The 24,203-nt window shown below is 41.5% G+C and overlaps 1 pseudogene; it reads left to right on the forward strand.

The window, feature by feature from the left end:
* Nucleotides 1–5,865: 5,865 nt before the first annotated feature.
* On the forward strand, nucleotides 5,866–5,987 carry LOC134413450 (U2 spliceosomal RNA; annotated as a pseudogene).
* Nucleotides 5,988–24,203: the final 18,216 nt, after the last annotated feature.

Genomic DNA, 24,203 nt, shown 5'->3' on the forward strand with positions numbered 1-24,203 from the left:
CTGTACCTCTCTCTTGATCCAGAATTTGTGATCATCAAATGACACAAGTCCTATTGAGATATTTGCCTGAATTGTGTGTGTGGTGGTGGTGGGGAAGCACACACTGGTACCCACTTTAAGCCTTCATGTGTTCAGGGAAACACCTGAACAGGGCTACTGACTGTCAGGAGATCCAGGAAAACCAGAAGGAAGTACTTCTACACAAAGTGAATAATTTATTTGTGGAATTTCCTGCCACAAGATGTGGTGAGGTGGATGGAAGGTAGATCTCCAGATGATTAGGACTTCAACTCCCATAAGCCCATGCCAGCATGGCCCATCCAGAAGTCCAAAACATCTGGAGATCTACTACCCACCTCTGGCTTAGATGAATTAAAAGGGGATGAGTAAGTTCATGGAGGACAACTGGCTCAATCGCTTGTTGTGATGAGGGTAATATGCTTCCTCCAGTTCAGAGGTGGTATGTCACAATACTAGCTGCTGAGAACAGTCACAGGAGGAGGCCATTGCCTTCAGGAATTGCTTGTCAGCTTCCAAGAGGCATCTGGTTGGCCTCTGTTTAAAGCAGGATGCTGGACTAGATGGACCTTGATTGACCCTGAGCAAACCTCCACAGAAAGCCAATTTCTGGTTTAAATTTCAACCAGTTCCCATGTGCATTACTATTTTGTCAATATCAACCACTGGCAATTTCAGGGCAAAGTCCCTGATGAGTTTGAACATGCAGGTTTCATGGTCATTCTGCCTGTTAGGTTTTGTTGTCTTAACTTTAAATCAACTTTTTGCCTATCTGGAATGCCTGGAACCACTTCGGATAGCTCAGGGATAGAGCACTTGCTTTGCATGCAAAAGCACCAAGGTTCAATTCTTGGCATCTCCAGGTGGGGCTGTGGAAGATACAGAAGCTTAAGCATATTAGTTAAAAATGCTCTTAACATCAGCTGTTGAAGGTTTCATCCTGTCCATGTGGCCACATCTCTCTCTTTAGAAGAAACAGGAACAGAGGCTTAGGGATGTATGAGAAATCCATTTCAGTTCATTTTCGATCTGGATTAACCCATTTTGTACCTTCCAGACTGAACACGGACTTGGACACAATCTGTGATTGAAGTCTGTACAAATAGCTTACAGTAGGGTGACCATATTTGGGAAACCAAAAAGGAGGACACCTAGTGTGTGTGTGGGGAAGCAGCTTTCTGAGTCCTGCAGAAAGTACGTTATTCCCCCGCCACCTTAAAGAACCCGATTGGAGTGGAGGAGGGGAAAGGATTTCATTCTGCACCACCACCATCCACTCCAATTGGGGCCTTTTCTATAATGTCCAGGAATGACCCACTTTCCCCTTTTAGACCTCAATTGGAGCTTGGGGTGGGGGAATGATGTGCCTCAAGAAAGCATGTCATTCCCTCCTGCCATGCTAATGGCAGCCTTAAAGGGGAAGGTGTGTCATTCCAGGACATTATTGAAAATTATAGAAAATCCGCCCTGACACCATGGAAAGAACAAAAACCAGGACAAATCCGGGAAAATCACAGTTGGTCACCCTAGCTTACAGTGCAATTTGTGCCCCTTTCCCAATGTGTTCGACAGCCTGTGCACATTTGAAAAATGTGCATGAAAAAAATCATACTTTTGAAAAATACGCATAGATATGCTTTTTGATGGGACAAGAATGCGTACATTTTAAGGATGTGCACAATTGACGCGGGGGGGGGGGGTAATACCCATAGGGATATGAATGGATTTTCATGCGAAAAGACAAAGCTCACAATCCAATACAGACTCAAGTCAGAATGAGCATTGCCGTGGAATTTGGAGAACTTTGGGGAGGTTGAGTTTTGCTGATACCCACATCCCTACAGAGGCCCTGATCCAAACCAGGGCCACACCAAAGGGAGGGGGCTCAGTACTTCCAGTCCTCACTGTTACTACCCACTCTCAGCTGCTATGTGCCTCCGGAGGTGCTATAGCAACTTCAGGGATTTGGGGGGCGGGGGCAGCACAAGAGAAGGGTTGGAGGAATTAAACACCCTTCTGTTCTTGCCAGAGCCCTAATCCAGTTTGGATCTGAACTTGATAGTTTCTAAGCACATTAAGGACCTTTCTACACCTAAGGGTTATCTCAGGAAAATGGAGGGATCATCCCTGCCTGCTCCCGGGATCCCCTGTGTGGCATTTGGATGCATAGGGACAATCCCAGGATGATCCCGGGATATAGGGCTGTTGTAGACATGCCCTAAGTCAAAATGTGTTCATCATAATGTGCAATATGTCCCTCAGTTCTAATTGCTTAACATTAATTGTTAAAATAAATGTTAGATGAATTAGCAGCATATATGCAATGAACATTTCCCCCTTTCTCTGGGAGAGATGCCAGCCCTTTGCTTACTTTTCACCCCACCTCACTGCAGAACCCATTTTGCTTTCAAATTCTATTATCAAATAACATCGTCACAAACAGCATTACACTACAGTGCCTTGCTGCATGAAGAAAGCTGCGACATTACATTTGCATCCTGAGGAGCAAAGGATCGTTATTTTGCATTAATTTTACAATCAGAAATTGTAACCCGCCAACGTTTTTTAAATGATCCACCACTTTAAGAATCTTGAAATAAGAAATCTTAAGAGTCGAAAACAATGTAATGAATTTGGACTTCTTTTTAGTTGCTTCTAATTCAGCAGAATGTATGGGCCAGATCCACCTAAGTTAGTGAGGACTAATATCCTATTGAAATCAGTGCAAAAAGTTAATTGTGAAGAAATCCCATTGTTTTCAATGGGACTTATTCATGACTAATGTTTTGCTGGATTGGGGCACCTTACCACAGAGAGGACTGGAGACCTGTTTTGTTTTGTTTTTGTTTTTAAAAAGAATGATAAAGTTCTTAAAATTCTAACAAGATCCCAAGGGTCTTACAAATTGTATATGGCCCGTGGAAGACATGCTTTGTTGCTCAGCCTTGCTCTTGATACACAAACAGTTCCTTAACAGCAGATTTATTTCCATGTTCTATTTGTAGAAATAAAAAAGTCATGTAGGAAATATGTTTTTAATAGTAATGTCACTGATAAATGTGGAGGAACGAGAAATTGGCCATTAAGCAAGTTTGGAATGAGCATCATTTGTCCATTGTCAGCTCCTTTCAACTGGCTTGAGTTTATGGAGGCGGGGGGACCATCCAATTCACTGCAATTCAGGTAATGGTGAAAAATATTCACTGTCAGCAACAGGTCAATGAATAGAGATATATTATTTTCAAAGAGCTGAATTCATATTTTCTGCACCACGCACACCCTCCTTGTCCTTTTTGTGGAATCTCCTTTGCTAAATTGTTCTCATATGTCTGGGGCTTCAATAATATCCCATCTGTTGTCCCTAAAAGTAAAGTTGTGATTTACAGACTCTGAGTTCGTTTTATTGGAGCCGTCGCATCTGCTTTGCTGGTTGTCATGCCAGACATTGATCCATAATGTCACTTAGAGCAATAGTGGAGGTACTGTTGTAAACTGAGGGTCATATTTGGTGAGGGATTAAAGTAAACACACAAGAGTTAAGCTGTGCCTTGGGTGAAACCCCTGTAGCCTTCACTAGAAGCGCTTCAGTGACAAACAAAACAAATTGGATTGCCTCAGGCTAATAAGGCTGATAAGTAATAAATATTTTTCTGCATCAGAAAAGCTTTCGGTTGTCTGTGGCAGTCTCTTTTGTCTGGATGTATCTGCTAAGAAGCACATCAGCACAACATCCGTTCTCCCCCATTGTGAAATGCATAAATTAATGTGCCATATGGTGTTGTTTGTTCTTTAGCAAGTGCTCCCTTACCTCTGATGCACATGGCTTTGTAGGGCCTGCGTCACAGGACAACTGGATTGCCCTGGTAAACGAATGTTGATTGGGGCTTGAACAAACCGGGATAACTTCCACAGGCCAAGGAACACATTTCTTCCTTACTCTAAAGCAGGGGTGGGTAAGGATGTATGGTTTTTGTTAAGCCTGTTCCATCTGTGTTTCACGGATTGCCAGGCGCCTTTTATTCCGTCATCCTTTCATTGTCGGAATCGGATTTTTGTTTTTAACAGAATTTCATTCAACTTGGGCTAATGGATGTTAGTTCACGTGAATTAGCGATGATGCAAATTAGTGTAAACACCACCCCCAATGAAAAATTGATCAAACAAGACCGCAGGATCCGCATGACTCGGAAAAGTTCGTCTGCTGTGGAATACTCAGGTCGAATTCATAGAAATTAAAATTGATTTGAATCTGTTGCAGATGGACATTAGCGCTGTGCCGAATCCTGCCCCTAATTTGGGGGAACTTTATTTCTCCCTGAGAAAGAGGCATTGGTTTTTTTATCCCTCTTTTGCAGGGAGGGGGACAATTTCAGAGAATTTTCTCCTTGGGGAGGGGGACAGCATTTCCACAAACTTTTTAAAAGTGTAGTGGGTTGCTGAGGGGTCTTCTTCCTATTTTTAATTAAAAAAAAACAAGAACCCAGCACTTGGAGGAACCTGGCAGTTCTTCCTGAATGCCTATGGGAGACCATGTGACCCTGCCTTCTCCATTTTCACCACCACCAACCCACCTCCCACAAAATGCCCAAAGTGAAATAATTGAAATTTTAGGTACAGTACTACTTGGCAACCATCTAGGCATCCTATCCTTTCTGTGTTTTTTTTAAAAAAACAAAAAACAAAACAAAAAACAAAACCACATTTTCTTGCCAACAGCTGGAACTGCTGTAAAATAGGCTTCTTTGTTGGTGCTGAAAACTGTGGGTTCAAAGAAGTTTAGGGTATTGAGGCTCAGGCCCCACCTCTGCTTTTTACTCAGTCTTTAGGGCAGGTTATTTGTGTTTTGCCATTTTGTGGTGATGCCCAGGGCAGTTTCTCAAATTGGGGACGATCCCAAGATAAACCTTAGGTCTAGTTAAGGCCTTAGTTCAAAACAAAGATGCTAACTGGGGCCAGTCCTTTGGAACATATCTCACCAATCCTGAAAAACTGGCTTCCAGTTTATTTTGGACCACAATTCAAAGTGCTAGTTCAACTTTAAGGGTCTGTGGGGCTTGGGATGCCAATCTTCTCCCACATCAACCTGCCCATGCTTTGGAACAGCCTTTCCCATCCTGGTGTCCTCCAGATGTTGTGCATTACAACTCCCATCAGTGCTCACAGCCCAAAAAGGTTTCCAACCCCTGCTATAAGTAAGTAAGCAATTCAGCCCCACTGAACCAGATCAAAATTCTAGTGGGGGGGTTCGGGGGGGGTAGATTAGGGAGGTTTAACCCTTTACCTCCTGCTGTGATCTGACTGGACAGGGGGATCTATAGTTTTCATTGCCAAAACCTAATTCACTAGAGTAATAGTTCCCAACGTTTTTGGACCTGTGGCATATTTGGGCATTTGAGATACTGCTGTGGGCACCACCACAAAATGCCTGATCAGTGCGTTACCACCTTGGCATCTACATTTCATGTCTATGGATCTTACGCTGCATCTTATTCAGCAAAAAGCAAAGAATTTTGGCTTCTTGTTTTTTGGATATCACAATGTCTCTTTAATAAGGGATTTTCTAATTCAACTAATTGCTGGCAGTACAATGCAGCAAATGCTTCTTTTACACAGAGGCTTTGACAATGTTCAATAGTTGCTTCTTTTTCGAGGGAGGTTATTACTAGTGCTGGGCCGAATCTTGCCCCCTATTTTAATCCTTTACCTCCTGCTGTTGGTGTAGATGGGGAACTTTGGCCTCATCTACACCAAGCAAGATATTATTATTTTTAATTTAAAATGATACAAAAATAGGGAATGAATACAAACAATCCCCTAACAATTAATATTAAACCAACAGTTATGTGAATCGCTTCTCGGCCTTTTGGCTAAGATCAAGTGTAGTATCTGTTCTTATCAGTTTAATATCTGATATGTTCTCTATTTGAGAACTATATATTAAATGGATTTTTGGAAGTGGGTAAGAATATGTATAATATACAAAAAGGAGAAAAAAAAGATATTGCACTATGAAAGTGGTATGAAAGTGGTATATAAAAGGCAGGAGCCACGCTACTGCTTTACAGTGGTATTGAAGCGCACTGACAACTGTTGGGGCCCATTGACACATTCCATATACTGCTTTCATACCACAATATTCTGCTTGGTACGGCTCCAGCCTTTTATATGCCACTTTCATACCACTTTCATAGTGCAATATCCTACTTGGTGTAGATGATCCCTTTCTCTCTGTGAAAAAGGCATTGTTTTTTCTGCCTCTTTCAAAGGGAGGGGAGGAAATTTGGAGAATTTTTGTCCTTGGAGAGAGAGACAGGGGTTTCACATACCTTTTTTTTTTAAAAAAAAGTGCAGCCAGTTGCTGAGGGGCCTTCTTTTAGGGTTTTTTTTAGTCACCCCTTGCTTAACTAGGCATTTGGAAGAGCCCAGCAGTTCTTAGTGAATGCTATTGGAGATCATGTGACCTTGTCTTCTCCAATAAGCACTCAGGAAGAACTCCTGGGCTTCTGCAAGTGCCAGGGGTATTTTGAACAAAACAAATAAACAGAAAGGAGGAAGACCACTCATCAACTGGCTAGATTTAAAAAGATATGTGGAAACCCTGTCCACCCCCCCAATGAAAAAATTCTCTGAAATTCTCACAACTCCCAGCTTCTTTCACCTGAATTTTCATTTCCCTCCCACCCCCACGAAATGCCAAAAATGGCACTAGTTATTACACCGAAAAAAATTGTACTGGAACAGACTTTAATATTCACTGATATACACACTTTTAAAAAATATTTACTTGCTGCATTTAAATTAACAAATGGTCAGTGTAAATGGATTCTCTGCACCCTTTTGACAGTTAAAAGACTGATATTACAACATTGGAAAGTTAAACTAGGGTGACCATATGAAACGGAGGATAGGGCTCCTTCATCTTTAACAGTTGCGTAGAAAAGGGAATTTCAGCAGGTGTTATTTGTGTATATGGAGAACCTGGTGAAATTTTCTCTTCATCACAACTGTTAAAGCTGCAGGTGCCCTGCCCTCTTTTAAATCTGGTCGCTCTAGTATAGCTCCTGCAGCTTTAACTGTTGTGATGAAGAGAGAATTTCACCAGGTTCCCCATATATACAAATGACACCTGTTGAAATTCCCTTTTCTATGCAACTGTTAAAGATACAGGAGCCCTGTCCTCCTTTTCATATGGTCACCCTAGTTAAACACTCTCACCTCCTATAGGGCAAGGGTTCGAGGACTTTACAATGCTTTCAATATTTGAAAGGGTGGCATTTCACACAAATCCATGTAAGTATATTTATAAAAAAATTGGCACCACTTTGGGAACCCATTCGTGGGTGCCATTAAAGGCACCCACAGGTGCCATGTTGGGAACCTCTACACTAGAGGAGTCTAGTTTCTATTTCCTCCCTCTTTCTTCCATTTTCACCCTTTGGAGGATAATCACACCCAATGTATTGTATTCTCATATATTTTGGCCGTGCAATGAAGTAATACAATAACTAGCATTGGCCAGACGTCAATGTTTTGATTAAAAACAAACTAACTTGGCATGCCTTCTTATTAATAGGTGACCTCCAGGCCATATCAGGTCCAGTACGACTCTCCAATCAGGTCTACAGGCCCTTGTCTATTTGCATTACCACCTGCCCCTTGACCACCGCATTGTGTTTGACTACTTGCGATGGCTGCCAACATTCCAGTCCCAGCCCACATGTTTCCTTATGATATCGCACATGCAGCCTCTGTGAGCAGCAGATACAAAGGAAAAGGAACAGTTCCCAGAGGGTACTTGAAGTACCAGGATGCCTGCCCCACAATTCCATTCAATGACCCTGCCCAGGGATGTGATACGAGCAACCAGTGAGTGGGCATGTACCAGCTAATCTGTGATATGAGACTGATGCCAGTATGTCCATTTTAGCCAACAAATCAAAGTTTATTATGGTCATAAAGCAGTGCAAACACAAAATAATAAATCAGCAAATCTCCAATCTTAGTATCGTTCCATTTACATTTTGTTTGGCAAAAATAAAAGGAAATCAATGTATCTGTTGTTTACAGAAATATTACATCCAACTAGCTCACTCAAAGATTTCCTTAAATGTGAAAATAATTTAGATCAGATCTGCATAAAACAGATGGTAGAATAAGAACACATGCATAACAAGCCTAGTCAGCCTCTCCTGCCCCACAAGGACATAAAAGTACAGCAAAAGGAACACCCTGAAATCTTCCATGTAGCAGTACAAAGGGTAAAACATTGAATGTAGCTAATGTCAGAGCATGCCTATATTTAGGAAGAAATAACATTAAGTATTCGGCCACTTTTATCCCTTAATCAGGATTCACACCCACAATCCTGGGGAACAGATTATTTTCTGGAGATACCATATTTTGGAAGGCTAAATCTTTAATTTTCTGAGTCAATAGATGTTTAGCCTGATTAGCCCACATCACAATCATGTTGGCTATCCTCTCCCTCAAAAAAGAAGGGGATGTGTGAACTGGCTTGTGGTTTCAGGGATGTGGAATCATCAGCCAAATTCATTTTGTAGAGATTCTGCATCTGGATCATGGCGCTTCCTAGAGTTTCTCCAGGGGGTAGGGATTGGCCTCCAAAAGCACACCACCTGGTGGAATCCCCGACTGGATTAATGTGAGATTGGAGATAAAAGTGGGGATTCCCCTGTGCACCACTCCCCTTGCCATGGAGGGGGGTGTACAGGGGAATCACTACTATTATACCTGGGGCATGGGTAGACGAGGGGGTTGGAGGGGTATGATCTCGCGATTTTATGATTGCCAGATTGTTCCCTTCGTCTACACATGGTGCACGACGTCCTAGGAGGAAGAGGAGGTTGCAGCCGCTATTTGTTTTCAATCGGAGAAGAGCGCAGGATGCACAAAATGTGAGTCTTTTTTAAAAAAACAACCTCACATCCCCCCCCCCCCAGATGGGCACGTTGCTCCTGAGGAGCTCCGTGCCCAGGTCCTGGCTCCTCGCACTTATTCATGAGGAGTCAGGCCAAAAACGGGTTCTGCGGTCTTGGGACCATCCCAAGACTGTGGAAAAATTGGAATTTATTGGTAGGGTGATATCCCGGGCTAAGGGAGGGATCATCCTTCCCTGCTCTTGGGATGCGATGTGCATCAAGTGGATGCACAGGGACGATCCCGGGACAATCTCTGGGATATCGCCCCGTCTAGCCATGCCCCTGGTCTCAGAGCACAGATAACAGCGGGGATGTGGCTGTTATCTCTGGACTTTGCATGGTGCCTGCCACCCCTTTGGGCAGGGACTCAGCCAGCATCGGGAGGAACAGCCCGGCCCCTTCCTCTGTGCTGACAGAGACACAGAACTCTGCCTCTCTCAGCCCAGAGAAAGGCAAAATGGAGGGGGTACAATGCCCTCAGTGGACATGGCCACACGTACTAATATCATCAGGCCTGTGGAGGGCCTAGTGGGGGCAATTTGGCCAGCACCACAAAAGAGTCCTGCACCCCTGTTTTAAATGCATATGCTTACTGCCACCATCATAATAATACCTTGTATACGTGGTAGGAACTACATGTGTGCCTGCTCCTTCAATACACACAGGGACTCCTTTCTCAGTGAGTATGTGGACTAGCTTTCTATGACTGCCTTTCTCCCAACATAGCAATGAAAGCATTAGTAAGGGACAGACATGAGGTACCGCATTTCCCCATCAACACCAGATTCCCATTTGAATGATGGCAAGCTGCGATTCCCCTTCAAATGATGTGGGTTAAAGATGCCAGGATCCTTCACCAACCCGTCCATTAGCTTGAGAAAAGGTACTGGAATCCCTTGCAGCTAAATGAGTAATGACTAAATACACTCTGTTCAATAACACACTCATCTGGAAAGGCCCTTAGGCCGACTTCTCCATAATTCAGATGTTTCTGCAAAGAAACGCCTTTTTTTAAAAAAAATCACAATGAGAAGAGGCAAGTCAGCCAGGAAACCTCATAACAATCATATAATTCTATACCTGTTCAGTACTCTCTGCCAGCAAAGCTATTAGCGGAGGAAGCCACAGTTCCAGATGCTGCTGCTGAGATAGAGCAGCATTTGGCTTTGGGGTTCTGCTGCAGCCGTGGCTGCAGACAGCTGACTTCATGTGGAAATATACCGAAGACCCAGTTGAAAAGGAAAGGCGCGCTATCTCATATTTGCCCACAGAACACCAGGGTGCAATCGGCTTGTTGATGAAACAGCACACATGCTTTTGCTTCTCCGTAACAACTCATTAGGCTGTGCTGGTAATAATTACTCACAACAACAACAACAACAACAACAACAGAGATGCCACAACTATTTTGCACTATATCTTGTGTCATGTTTATATGATCCAATTGCCAGAGTTGATTATTTTGGGAGCTGACCTGAATTTTATGCCAGAATGTGACCAAATAATACAAATAAAAATCAGAATTTGTTTTACATTTTGAAAGGTTTCACATTTCATTTTTGAAATTAAACCATTGATTTTTGAAAGAATGGACTTGTATGCCTCACTCACAAATTTTCAGGAGATGATATTAAGTGCCAAATGCAATACTAGACTTCGGTTTTGTCCCCTTTAATCAAAGGTTCTCAGTGGAATCCACTTAAAGCTTCTGTAATTGTTCAGAGAATGAAATGAGATTGAATAGATGAAGGGAAAGGTTAGGAAATGGGAAAGTTTAATAATCAATACAGAACCGATCTAAGAGAATGCTGGAGTTACATGTACCAAAATGTGCAACCATAACCAAAATTGACTGTGGAAAATGCTCTTCTGATTCTTCCCTGAGAGCTACTAGCAGGATCTGAGAGGCAGTTTTCCCCTAGCAAGTTATATTTACACAGATACATTGATATTCCACTGAATATACTCTGAGGCTGAGATCAGGAAAGCAGTAGCTTAAATTAAGCCTTTCTTGGTGCCAAAAGCAATATCAAGAGGGAAGATCTATTTCCTAGGACAGAAATTTGGCTCAAAATATAATTAATGTTAGAGATTCCATTGGATAGGACAAGGCTTTCAACTCTCCTGAAAAAATAACAGACTTTCCATTGTCTTGCTAACACTAAATTGTGAATTTTAGTTCTAATGCGCAGGCTCCAGGATGATTGCTTTAGCACACCTCATTTTGATCTTTTAATTAGCAAAGGGGCTCCTTGGTAGACTTGAACTACCTAGTTCCGTGAAGACATCTGACCTCGCATGTAACCTTCACAACCTCAAAGCTTTTAATAGCTTAATTGTTATGTCTACTCTTGGGAAACTCAGTCCATGTGCAAAACCTGGGCACAAAAACACAACACCATTATGATAGTTCTCGTCTGTCTTATATCTTGCTCACTTTAATTAATTGCCACTCAGTCATAAGTGAAAATTCTAAAATAGAGGGCAGAGAGACTATGGATGCTTGAGATAGGGAAAAGGTTATATATATATATTACTGACACGTCTTGTGTCGATTAACTATGTGTTGAAAGATGCTAACAATTGCCACTGAATGTCTGCTTGATTATCCAGTGAATTTGAATCTGTAAAAGAGATCTTTTAAAATAATTGAGATAATATCCATTTTTGCATAGAATAACTAACAGCAAGCAATGCTTTGTGAGACTTCCTAAGTGCTTCTGAAAAGGTTAAGAGTTTTGTGTTATTTCCCCAGGTGGCTCTCACTTTCTCCTGTATCCATGCCTCTAACCTCTGCTTTGTTACAGCAAAAACAGAGAATTTTGGCAAAATGCCTTGGCAATAATAACCTCAAATGCTACAAAGGCCAATGAAAAGACACCCACAGACAGACTTAAGTGGGGTTTGAAATAAAGCCCCAAATAAGTATATAGCAGCTTGGCCTAAGCCCTCCATTATAGTTGCAAAGTGAAGTTGCATAGCTTTGGGCTCTCTATTGCCTTGCTTACGCTTGCCTATCCTGAAATCAAGTTTGGAGCTGGACCACCCGTCAAGTAGACATTAGGCTGCTTACAAAAGTGATGGGTGGAACTGCTTGTTCCACTCAAAAATGGTCTGGTGAAGGACAGAACAAATCCATTCTGCTCTGCTAAAGCAAGACAAGAGGATGCCTAGCCTGGCTTGGGGGAGGCTTGTGGCAGAGGATTAAGGGATGGCAGGGGGCTTCAAACAAGGGGCTGTGGTGAGGTTGAACCCCATCACATCTCCCATTAGGGAGGTGGAGTCTAATTGGCTCTAATTCGCTATTTGGCTTATTCCTGTTGGGAATATTTCAACCTCATCTGCAAATTACCGGGGAGGGGGGGGCAGTGTTACAGTTAGTTAGTTAGTTCATGTGAATTTTGACCATGTCTAGCCTTAAGATCTCTATAGCCTAGAGTGTGGTTTCTTTCTTTTGCTCCTCTCCTGCGCATCTCTGACTTCTAACACTGCTGGGAGCACTCGAATTTGCTCCCTCCCTCCTGCCAATTTAATGGATTCACAAAATGAACTGAACAAAATCTTTTGAAACTCTACACTGTACCTGCATTGCACATACAAGAATATTTGTCAGTAAAACTATTTTCTTTAATAATAATAATAATAATAATAATAATAATAATAATAATAATAAATTTATTTCTTACCCTCCTCTCCATTTTGATCGAGGCAGGGAACAACAGTAGATATAAAATATAAAAAAATAGAAGAAGGGTGTGGTCTCCTTTATTTTCTAAGACAGAGACTGGTAAATGATTACACTGTTTTGTCTTTTTGGGATTTTTTTTCTCTGATAATTGCCTTTCTAAGAGGAGGCATTATTACTAAATAAGCCCATTAATTTGAGGAGAACTCCAGAGATGGGGATTTGTACTCCATTTCTTATTGAGGTTCAGATATCAAGGATATGAGGAAGCTTTGAATTGGTCTCCATAACTTTATATTTCACCTCACTCAGTATTTATTGAGCTTTAAAAATAGTGTACATCTACTTGTCCTGTTACCTTTTTGAAGATTAATATGTATGCTTTAAGGTGGTTTCCTGCATTCAGCCGGGGTGGGTGGGGTTTGGACTCAATGGCCTTATAGGCTCCTTCCAACTATTCTATGATTCTATGTTAGTGTGCTGCTGCTGATTTTAATGGAGTTTTTACTCTGATTTTTTTTATTCTGATCTTATTTATTCAGATTTTTTTTAAATGTATTCTATTATTATTATTATTATTATTATTATTATTATTATTATTATTATTATTATTTTAAAATGCAGGGGTATAGTGGAGAGAGAACACAGGGGGATGTAGCTCCAGGTCAACTTTCAGAGCAGGAGTGGTGACATCATCTGCCAAAGTGTAGGGGTCATTACCTTGCTCTGTCAAATAAATGAGGTGATATTGAGCCTTCCATGTTTTACTATTGTTTGCAGCATATAGGAAGTAAGAGAATGCGGAAGTTTATCCAGAGGAGGTTGGAAACTTTCTTTCCTTTTTTAAAAAATGGTTCTTAATTCACACTAGCAATTTAAACGGTAACACATTTTTGCAAGGTGGTTTGCATTGTGAATTGAAAGCAAAAGGCGGCTGAAGATTTTTTTTTAAAGCTCAGTGTGTTTTTACAAGTTGAACCTATGCAGTCAAAATTAAGCACCACTGTGTTCAATGGGGTTTATTCCATGCTTGGTTGCAGTAATGTAGATCATAATACATTGAGTATTATGCTATGCACTAATGCTTTGTGTGCGTATATGCACACAAATGATGTCCTTCTGAATATCCAAATATACCACTACGCCACTGTTTTTAGTCACTGTTTCTATTCTTTGTGTATATTTCTGGATGCTTAGGAAAGTTTGAAGGTGATGCTCACTCCTATACCTGTTTGATCAGAAGTAAGTCCCATTGAGTTCAGTGGAACTATGTGAAGTTGCTTTGTACCAGGTCAGACCAGTAGAGGCTGGTGGCTTCAATTTTGGTGAGACTGTGAATTCATTCCATTTCAGAGAGTGGTATTGGGGGATTCCTGTTCCACCCCATGGCTATTAAGCTGTCTATTCTATCTCCCATGCTGTTCAACATCTATATGAAGCCACTGGGTGAGGTCATTAGGGGTTTGGGTGTTGGGTGCCATCAGTATGCTGATGATACCCAGTTCTACTTCTCTTGTTTCTGGAGTCAGCTGGGGGAGTGAAGGTGCTGGACCAGTGCCTGGAGGCTGTAATGGGCTGGATGAGGGCTAATAAACTGAAACTGGATCCTGATAAGATGAAAGCTCTGTGGATTGGTGGTTCCCGAGTCCAAGAACTGGGTAAGTTACCTGTTCTGGATGGGGTTGCTCTCCCTCTGAAGGAGCAGGTGCATAGCTTGGGAGTACTCCTAGATCCATCCCTGTCACTGGAGGCCCAGGTGGACTCTGTGGCTCAGTCTACTTTGGGTCAGCTTTGGCTGATCCACTAGCTATGGGCTTTCCTGGACAGGGGCAACCTAGCGATAGTATTCCACGCACTGGTAACTTCCCGATTAGACTACTGCAATGCACTCTACATGGGGCTGCCCTTGAAGATGACTCGGAAGTTGCAGCTAGTGCAAAATGCAACAGCTAGACTGCTCACTGGAACATCCTATAAAAACCATATAACACTGTTCTTAAAAGAATTGCACTGGCTGCCTATATACCCTGTTTCCCCGAAAGTAAGACATCCCCCGAAAATAAGACCTACTTCCAGTTTTGCCTCTCGCTGTAATATAAGGCATCCCCCCCAAAATAAGACCTTTTTTTTTGTTCAACAATAAATGTGTACCGTATTCTTCTTCATGGAAAAATAAGACATCCCCTGAAAATAAGACCTAGCGCATCTTTGGGAGCAAAAATTACTATAAGACACTGTCTTATTTTCGGGGAAACACAGTACTTCCGGATGGAATTCAAGGAATTGACAATGACATTTAAAGCCCTATATGGCTTGGGACCTCGGTACTTGAGGGAACGCCTCTCCCTATATAAGCCTGCATGAGATTGAGATCTGTTGGAGGAGCCCTCCTCTGTGTCCCACCAACGCAAGACATACATTATGGTGGAACATGGGAGAGGGCTTTCTCTGTTGTGGTACCCCGACTGTGGAATACCCTTCCCTTGGAGGCCTGACTGGCACCAACACTGGCTTCATTTTGAAGCCAGGTTAAAATATGGCTCATTATCAAAGCCTCTGAGGGCTAAATTTTCCATGGTTACACATAGTTTTAATTGTTTTTATTGCTTTTAAAAAATTCTACTGGTTTTAATTTTTTCATGATTTAATGTTTTTAGGTGTGTATATTATTTATGCTTACATAGTTCTGATTTTATCTGAGATCCCAGTGATATAGGGTTGTTGTTTTTTACAAACATTTCAATCAATCAATCAATCAATCAATTCTGGGTTTCAGTCAGAACCAGCCAGAACTCTAAAGGAGCTATCCAAGGAACTGGGCCTATTTTGGAGGTAGGGTTCAGCCCCTTGAACAGCTCCTTTGGCTGGTTCTGACTGAAACCCAGAATGGGTTCACAGCCCTACTGAAATCAGAGCTACCAGCCTCCACTGGGTCAAACTAATTGTTGATCCAGCTCAGTAATGTCTGCTTTCACTGGCAGCAGTTCTCCCAGGTTATTTGACATCACCTGCTGCCTGATTATTTTAACTGGCAATGACAGGGATTGAACCTGGGACCTTCTCCATGCAAAAATAAGTGCTGTTCCTCTGAGCCCTGTTCCCTCCTCTAATGTGTACAGGATTTCAGCTTTATATGTTGTATAAATGCATAAATAATCCTGAATAGGTGGCCATGAAATCAGACATTAGATTGTCATCTGGTCTGTAGCATTTGGGAAACCGTTGCTCATGCTGTTGTCTGCACCCATTCCTCTGAATTGTCCCCACCTCAGTCATTTCTACTCAGTCCCTTCTTGCCCCCTCACTAATTACTCCAGTGCATGATGGGTTGTTTCCCCAAAGAACCGTAACCCTCCACAAGACCCACATTTGTCAAAATCCTTAGCAGTAACGATCTCAGAGACACAAAATGATTGATAGTCTCTGGGTGTTTGTTTAGTGAAATATGCACTAAGTGCCTTACAACAGCCCACCTCCGGCCTACGTTTTAGTAGAACTGGCATTTTTGAAAGAATTGCTAACATTGCTAGTAAAGTTTTATCTACAGCGAAATACCTTACTTTACTATGTGTTTAAGCTTAGCAGCTTCCTTGGGTGGCCACGTTTTCCTCTTCCTTTATCTTGCTCATAGAAATGTTATTGCTTCATCTTTACATGTACTGGCACCACATTCCTCTGCATTACATAGAAAAGAACAAAACTGTGTATTTCTTTATAAACTGTTGACACTCAGAATATGAATGGTGAAGAGATGGACAATGCTTCATGTGGGATGAAGACCTCAAGGTAAGCATGGGCAAAGAACATGGATGGAGAACATTGCAGTTGGAACTAGTGGCTTGACTGGAGTGCCTAGCAAACCTAAGATACAAATTCTGAAACAGTCACAGAAACTCACAATATTCTCACCTGCCGTTTCTTCCACTTCTTTCTTTTAAGCTTAATTTATTTCACAAGACTCCCATCTCGTAGACCGTGACATAGTGGCTGGTTCAGAAGGACGTGGCCAGGCTGCTGTCCAGGACCAGCTACAGGGAGTACATGATTCCCTTTTAACAATAGCTTCACTAGATACCAGTCTGTTTCCAAGTACAATTCAAAGTGCTAGTTATAGACTATAAAGTCTGCCTTTGGACCAGGCTACGTTAAAGAAAGCCTTCTCCCATAGGAGGCTGCCTGGGCTTTAAGATCTTTGCGGTCCTTCTACTGGTACTGCCACCATCAGAGTAGGGATGTCAGAGAAATCTGCAATGGCATCCAATGAGTTCAGATTTCTTTGAATCCAACCCACTATTATCTATGAACCCTGCTTTCCCAAGTTACACAGATTCTGCAGACTAGCTTTTTTTTTTACTTTCCAGAATGTTACACAAAGTTAGTAATAGAAAAACTCATGAAATAAAAAATGCCCATTTCCCTCCTAAAGTAAAACATGAAAAACATTTTGGGGGTATCTGTGCATTTTTGCCGCTGCCAATTTGTGCAAATTTGAGAAATAGGGGGAAAATCCTATTCTGACAATGAGTGGACAATGAAACAAGAAACACAAATGGAATAGATTTTTTTACAAAGTCCGTGCATCCCTACATCAGAGATACACTTGGTGGAGAAGCGAGAGTGGGCCTTCTCAGTGATCCCTTGCAGGCTCTGCAACTCCCTGCCCACAAAGACTAGGTTTCTTGGTCCTCTCTGTGTTGTCCTTCTGCCGGCAGGCAGTGACGTGTTTGCTCAAGCAGGCCTTTGACATACAAGCTGGTCTGTTGCTTATAGGGGCTTCAATTGGTCGGTACTGTTTGCTTCTTAATTTATTTGCTTACATGTTTAATTAAAATTTTGTTTTTAATCTGGATATCATTGCTAGTTGCCTTGAGCACCATTTCCCCACAGAATGGCAGGATAGAAATTAAATAACAGCAGCAGCAGCAACAACAACAACCACCTCGTAAGTAAAAAGTGAATATCGCTGGGTCTCCACATGACTCTTCTACAGAACTCCTCGCTGTTGAGATTCTCCAGATACCAACTGCATCAATTTGACTTAGTAGAGGCTCCTGCTTCGTGGCCTCCGTTCTGAGAGGAAATCAGTTTGGGCTTAATTCTCTGACTGATATTGCCAGGTGACCTTTGAACCCACACCAACCCCTGGAGCCTAAAAATTAGACTTTAGCCCTCATGGGCCCACCACTTGACAGATGACCTGTTATTTTTATCTTGAGCAGCCGCAAAGGAGTGTTGGCGGATGGCATTTTAGAGCTAATAATTCTTGCACTGTATATGTATCAGGCTTTCTGCTCTGCCCTGCCCTTTATCATTGCCCTAGATCTGAACTTTGTTTTGTGTTCAGCTCCATTCTACCCCCTTTCCTTATCTGACAGAAAGGACTACACTCACAAACACTTTGGGGAACATTATTTGGGACAAACCTTCCTTGTGATGGCCACCTTATTTCTGCCCTCTGCATTGTTTTCAGTGTTTTATCCATTAAACCTTGTTATATTGGAAAAATATAAAAGATTAAATTTATCTTGGTTTGGGAGAATAGCTTTGATAAAAATGAAGATATTAGCTAAAATTAATTTTGTATTTAGGATGTTACCTATAAAAATATCAGAAACCGAGATAAAAAGTTGGCAAAATATTATTAATAAATATTGTAATGGAGAAAAGAGAGCAAGAGTGAATAAAAATAATTGGTACCTAAGCCAAAAAAAGGGGGGAATGGGTCTCCCAAACATAAAATTATACTACGTAGCAAATAGATTAAGACATGTTGTAGAAGCAATTATGGGAGTAGGAGATTTATATTGGATGGAAGAAAAAATTATAAGTAAGGTAGAGATGAATCTGGAGAATGTTTTTTTTAAAGATGGAGGAAGAAAGTGGGTTGGAAGTATAGATAATCCACTCCTGAGGACTCAATGGGAAATTTGGAGTAAATTTAAAGGGAAGCTGCTTCCGAGCAACTCTCCCTTAGCACCGATAATAATGTTAAAGAATTTCCCAGAGGATCTAAAGGGTAGATTATGTAAAATATTAAAAGAGAAAAATAAAATAAAATTAAAGGATTGGGTAAGAGATATTAAAACAAGAGAAGATATGGAAAATTTGTTAAAGGAGAAGAAGCTATCTTGGCTAGAATATGGTCAATTAGAGCAATGGAATAAAAAGTGGATTAAAGATAATAGAATGTGCAGAAAGATGACGAGGTTTGAAGAATTAGTAGTAAGTAAGGAGAAAGGAAAAGGAAGTAGTATAGTTTCAAAAGGATTAATGAGTGAAATATATAAAATATTGTTAGAGAAGGAGTTTAGAGAGAATACAGAGAAAATGATTTGGGAATCAGATTTGAAGATACAAATAGGGCGACAGAGCTGGGAGGGACTATGGAAACAAAGAGTGTTGAGAAGTTTATCAGTAAGAATAAAGGAGAATTATTTTAAAATTTTATGGAGGTGGTACCTAACCCCGGTCAGATTGAATAAGATAAGTGATCAACATTCAGCAAATTGTTGGAGAGGATGTGGGGAAAAAGGAACGTATTTACATATGTGGTGGCAATGCAAATATGTACAAAGATTATGGAAGATGGTGTTTTCAGAAATTGAAGAAATAGTGGGAATGAAAATAGAACAAACACCAAAAATAGCATTGCTGTCACTATTTGAAGATATAAAGTGTGGAAAAGGAACTATAGAGCTGATATCGAGTTTGTTGGTTGCAGCACGATTGATGATAGCTAGGAACTGGAAGATCCAAGGGGAATATTCTATTGAGGAATGGTATAAAGTAGTATGGGACATAGCCATTAATGATAAACTGACATGTAATATTAAGTGGAGAAAAGGCGTAACTAAAATAAATGAGTTCGAAGGAATCTGGAAACAGTTCCTAGTGTTCGTGTTTACTAAGGGAAGTGGGAAACCACCAGCAGAAGAAATGATTAGATTTTGGACTCAAGAATGATCCCGAGGTGGGGGGTGCACATTTATGTTAAGAATGAAGATGTTGTAGAGTGATAAGGCATATGTAATAGTTTTTGATATTTGTACTCAACAATTATTCAATATGTATGCAGCAGATATTTGATGTATTTTTTTTCTTATTGTGTTAGTTTCAGTTATATTTTGGAAATGTTTATCTATGTTTATATAGTGTTGAAAATGAATAAAAATTAAAAAAAAAAAAAAAAAAAAAAACCTTGTGTCCTGTTACTATTGTCCCCGAAATTAGAAATCCCCTCCAAAATTCTGTTGCCAACTCTCCCTTGTACTTTTATTTATTTATTTATTTATTTATTTATTTATTTATTTATTTATTACATTTCTATACCGCCCAATAGCCGGAGCTCTCTGGGCGGTTCACAAAAATTAATTTCTAATTTAAATAGAAATGCAGTATGTCTCATGGTAGTGGGGAAGATTGTGACCCAAAGATCTGTGTACCTGTTCAGGTGCTATCTGTTGATGGGCAACTTCATGGCCTCTTCTCTCTCTTCATATGGTTAGCTTGACACTGGACTTGGGCTGGATGGGCCTTCAAATATAGGTCTATCCCCTGTAAAGTAGGGTACATGGACACCATATCTCCAAAAACATCCACAGGGCAGACAGAATTATCCCAGTTTTTTACTCCAGTACCTGGCCTAGCTCCCTCTGAATATTGTGGAGTTCCCATTCCTAGTCATTATAGCTAAGAGCCAAAACATTCATTACTTTAATTAAATGTGTGACTAGCATAGGGTAACCAACTGTCAGGATTTCCCCGGATTTGTCCTGGTTTTTGTTCTTTCCATGGTGTCAGGGGGGATTTTCTATAATTTTCAATAATGTCCTGGAATGACACACCTTCCTCTTTAAGGCTGCCATTAGCATGGCAGGAGGGAATGACATGCTTTCTTGAGGCACATCATTCCCCCACCCCGAGCTCCAATTGAGGTCTTAAAGGGGAAAGTGGGTCATTCCTGGACATTATAGAAAAGGCCCCAATTGGAGTGGATGGTGGTGGTGCAGAATGAAATCCTTTCCCAATCGGGTTCTTTAAGGTGGCGGGGGAATAACGTACTTTCTGAAGGACTCAGAAAGCTGCTTCACCACACACACACTAGGTGTCCTCTTTTTTGGTTTCCCAAATATGGTCACCCTAGACTAGCAGCTATGTCCTCCTTTCACTTTTATTCTAGGGCAGGTGCAGCCCCCCCCATCTGGATTTTAAAAGCCCCCTACCTCCCACTCTAGGGCCCCAACCTGGATCAAGGCCCCTATGACTACTCCAGAGCAAATCTGGATACGGATTTAAAGTAAATGTCTGTTTTGGTCTTAATGATTTTGGCTAATCCTTTTCAAAGCTATCTATAGTGAATATAACAGCATTCCCCAAACTGTTTTGGACTTCGGCTCCCATCAGCCCCAACAAGCATGGGCAATGGTCAGGAATGTTGGGAGTTGTAATTCAAAATACCTGTAGAGCACCTGGTTGGGGAAGGCTGGAATATGTGGTGCATGCGCGTCAGTCTCTCACCATGAGCTCAGGAGTGTCCTCACGAACGCTACTCATTTCCATGGAACCCACCTCCACCCTTTGTCAAGAATGGCAACCCAGCCAAGCCAATTGTGCAGCTTGTGCAGGTCCTTATGTTGTCCTAATCTGTTGAGGGCACGTACTAGAGCCTGCATATGAACTGCAGAGACTAGAAGCTGCAGGAGTTTTGTGGGGAAACTCTAAAATGCACAAGCCCAGTTTCAAAGACGTTTCTACAAACCTTTCTTATAGGGGAAACTCATCCTTTGAACTGAAAAGCATGGTCATAATACGAATGCACCTACATACATGTCTTTATTATTAAAAGCAGAGATATTCTATTCACACAGAAAAATACACAGTCGTGACAAGCGTGGAATCACAGTAACAGCAAGCAATAGTGACTCCTCCTCCAGGGCCTCAAAGGTCAGGAATTGTAGGGGGAACCCTTTTCAAAACCTTTCACAGTACTGGTTCCAGGTATTTGAGGGAGCTTGAGCAAGATACCATAGTTGGGCCCCTCCCTCAGTGACTCTACCTACTCAACACAGTTGTCACCAGCTGCTTTTGCTTCGCCTCCTTCTTGCCATTGACGCCACTTGCTTGCATGACAGGCAGAGAGCCAGTGAGCAAGTCAGCAGTGACCTCTCCTACTCCTCCTTCTCATCACCACCATTGTCTGGGCCAGAGCAAGAGGCAGGTGAACAAGCAGGTTGCAAGGGTGAAGAGAATGAGCAGCTCCAGGACCTATTGTCAGTGGACCCCTGCTAGGCGTCCAACCATGCTGCTCTTCAACTCTGTTCCTGATCTTTCATTCCCTTAAATACGCCATTCAAAGTCTGACTGGCTTCTGTGCCTATGATATTCAGGCCTGAGCACATCTACCCATGTCTCCCGCCTATGATATTTGTTTGTCCCAAGGTTTCAGTAACTGCTGCTGTCCCCAGGAAATTCTCTAGACTTCTAGACAACAATGCCACTTGTTTGACCCATTTGTAGCCAATGTCCTCTCCTTGCACTTTCCTTGGTGTCTCTTCTGATGATCTTTCCATGCCTATGCCGTCTTATACTAACTCAGGCTGTTGGTCAGGCTTATGCTATAGTTGTGCTTCGAGGCTTTTTGACCTATACTCATGGCTGCATGCTAGCAATATGATTTGTATGCTGCTCAATATGTGATTAATAGAGAATATGTGATTATGTTTGTATGTATGTTTTTAGTATTTCCACTCTCCTTAAATGCACTGTATTAATACTAGTGTAATGTTGCCATGGGTGCTAGTACTCTTACTCCTTTCTCGCTCTTTTGTCCCTCAGTCCCCTCACCACAGAGGTACTCACGAATAATGCAAATGTGACTCATGCATAGTGAATCCCCCCTCCAAAATTTGCACGTGGTGTAAACAAGTCACACTCTCATGTGCCCCGATTGGCTGCTTCCACCCCTTTCCTCCTTCTTGCTGGTGGCAATAGCTTAACTGTGTGGCTGCACCCACAGCCCGCCTTCACACCACACTGGTTGGCTAAGCTGTGCTGTCTGTCATCCCGCTAGCAGAGGGGCTGCCCTGACAATATGATGCAGATAAAATTAACCACTATTAAAGCTCAAGCTTTGAGCTTTTTCAAAGTTCCAAAAATTTCTTCATGTCGTCACTGCTCAAGCTGCAGTTTATTAATTAATTAATTTAATTTATTACATTTATATCCCACCTTTTTTCCTCCAAGAAACCCAAGACGTCATACATAATTCTCCTCTTTTCCATTTTATCCTCACAACAACCACCCTGTGAGGTAGGTTGGGCTGAGAGTCTTTGACTGGTCCAAAGTCACTTAGTGGGTTTCCATGGCCGAGTGGGGACTAGAACCCGGATCTCCCAACTTCCAGTCCAACACCCTAGCCACTACACCACACTGTTTTTTTTAAAAAATGTGCAAAATTGGTCTGGTAGATCTCAAGTAATTAGCCTTAGACCATCATATTATTACTATCATTTAGTAATATGCCTTAAGCCTATCTGACCATCAGCTACAGAAAAGATACTAACACCACACTTCTATGCATGTCCTCTCAGAAGCCAGTCCCATTTAGTTCAATGGGGATTACTCTCAGGTAAGGATTGCAGCCTTAGTGAAAAATGTTATTTAGATTGGAATCCTAGGCACAGTTAATTTGGATTCGGGACTTTGGGGAAATCTGCAATGGAATTAAATGAGTTCAGATTTCTATGACTTTGACCTGCAGAGCCTGCAGTAGACCAGCTTTTTGAGTCGTATAAATTCCATGAACTTGCAAAACAGGTTTGTTTGTTTTTACTTTCTAGAATTTACATATATTTAGTCATAGAAAAATACATTAAAAAACACACAAAACACCAGCCAAAAATGTGCATTTCTCCCATATGCTAAAGCATGAAAATGTGCATTTGGGGGGGATTTGTGCATTTGAGGAAGAATTTGCACAATTTTGTGTGCGTGAATTTGCACAAATTCAGGAAATTGGAAAAAATCAATTTCTGCCAATGAGTAGACAATGGAACAAAAGGCCCTGACAATCCACAAAACAGATGGAGTTTTACAAAATTTGTAAAGCCCTATTGAACTGATTTGGACTTCTGACTAAACACAGTGATCTGCATGTATTTGTTCTGCGATGTTTTCATTGTGTTTTGGTACAGACTATAGATTGCAGAATTCAATCTATGGGCATGCACGTATATGTCCTGCCTACACTACAGTATACAGTCTGCAGCCAAAAAGAAACAGGATCCAAAAAGAGGAGGGGGTTTGTACATTTAAAGGTATTTAGTATTTATGTCCTGCTCTGCTGAGATGAACTATGCCTTGAATGGGTGGGACAAAAATTATTTGGCAATGTGGAAACAACCTACCTTTTTAGAGGGACTTGATGCCTGAATAGGCTCTATTATAAAAACAGTCCACCAGCAATAATGTTTGTGAGGCTGGTGGTATATTATCCCCATGAACTGCTTTTTGTCACTCTCACCAGTTCAGAACTTTGAAGGAGCCACCTTCGTTGAAGCCCC

Source organism: Elgaria multicarinata, chromosome 1, assembly GCF_023053635.1.
Source record: "Elgaria multicarinata webbii isolate HBS135686 ecotype San Diego chromosome 1, rElgMul1.1.pri, whole genome shotgun sequence".
In the NCBI taxonomy this organism is placed as follows: domain Eukaryota; kingdom Metazoa; phylum Chordata; class Lepidosauria; order Squamata; family Anguidae; genus Elgaria; species Elgaria multicarinata.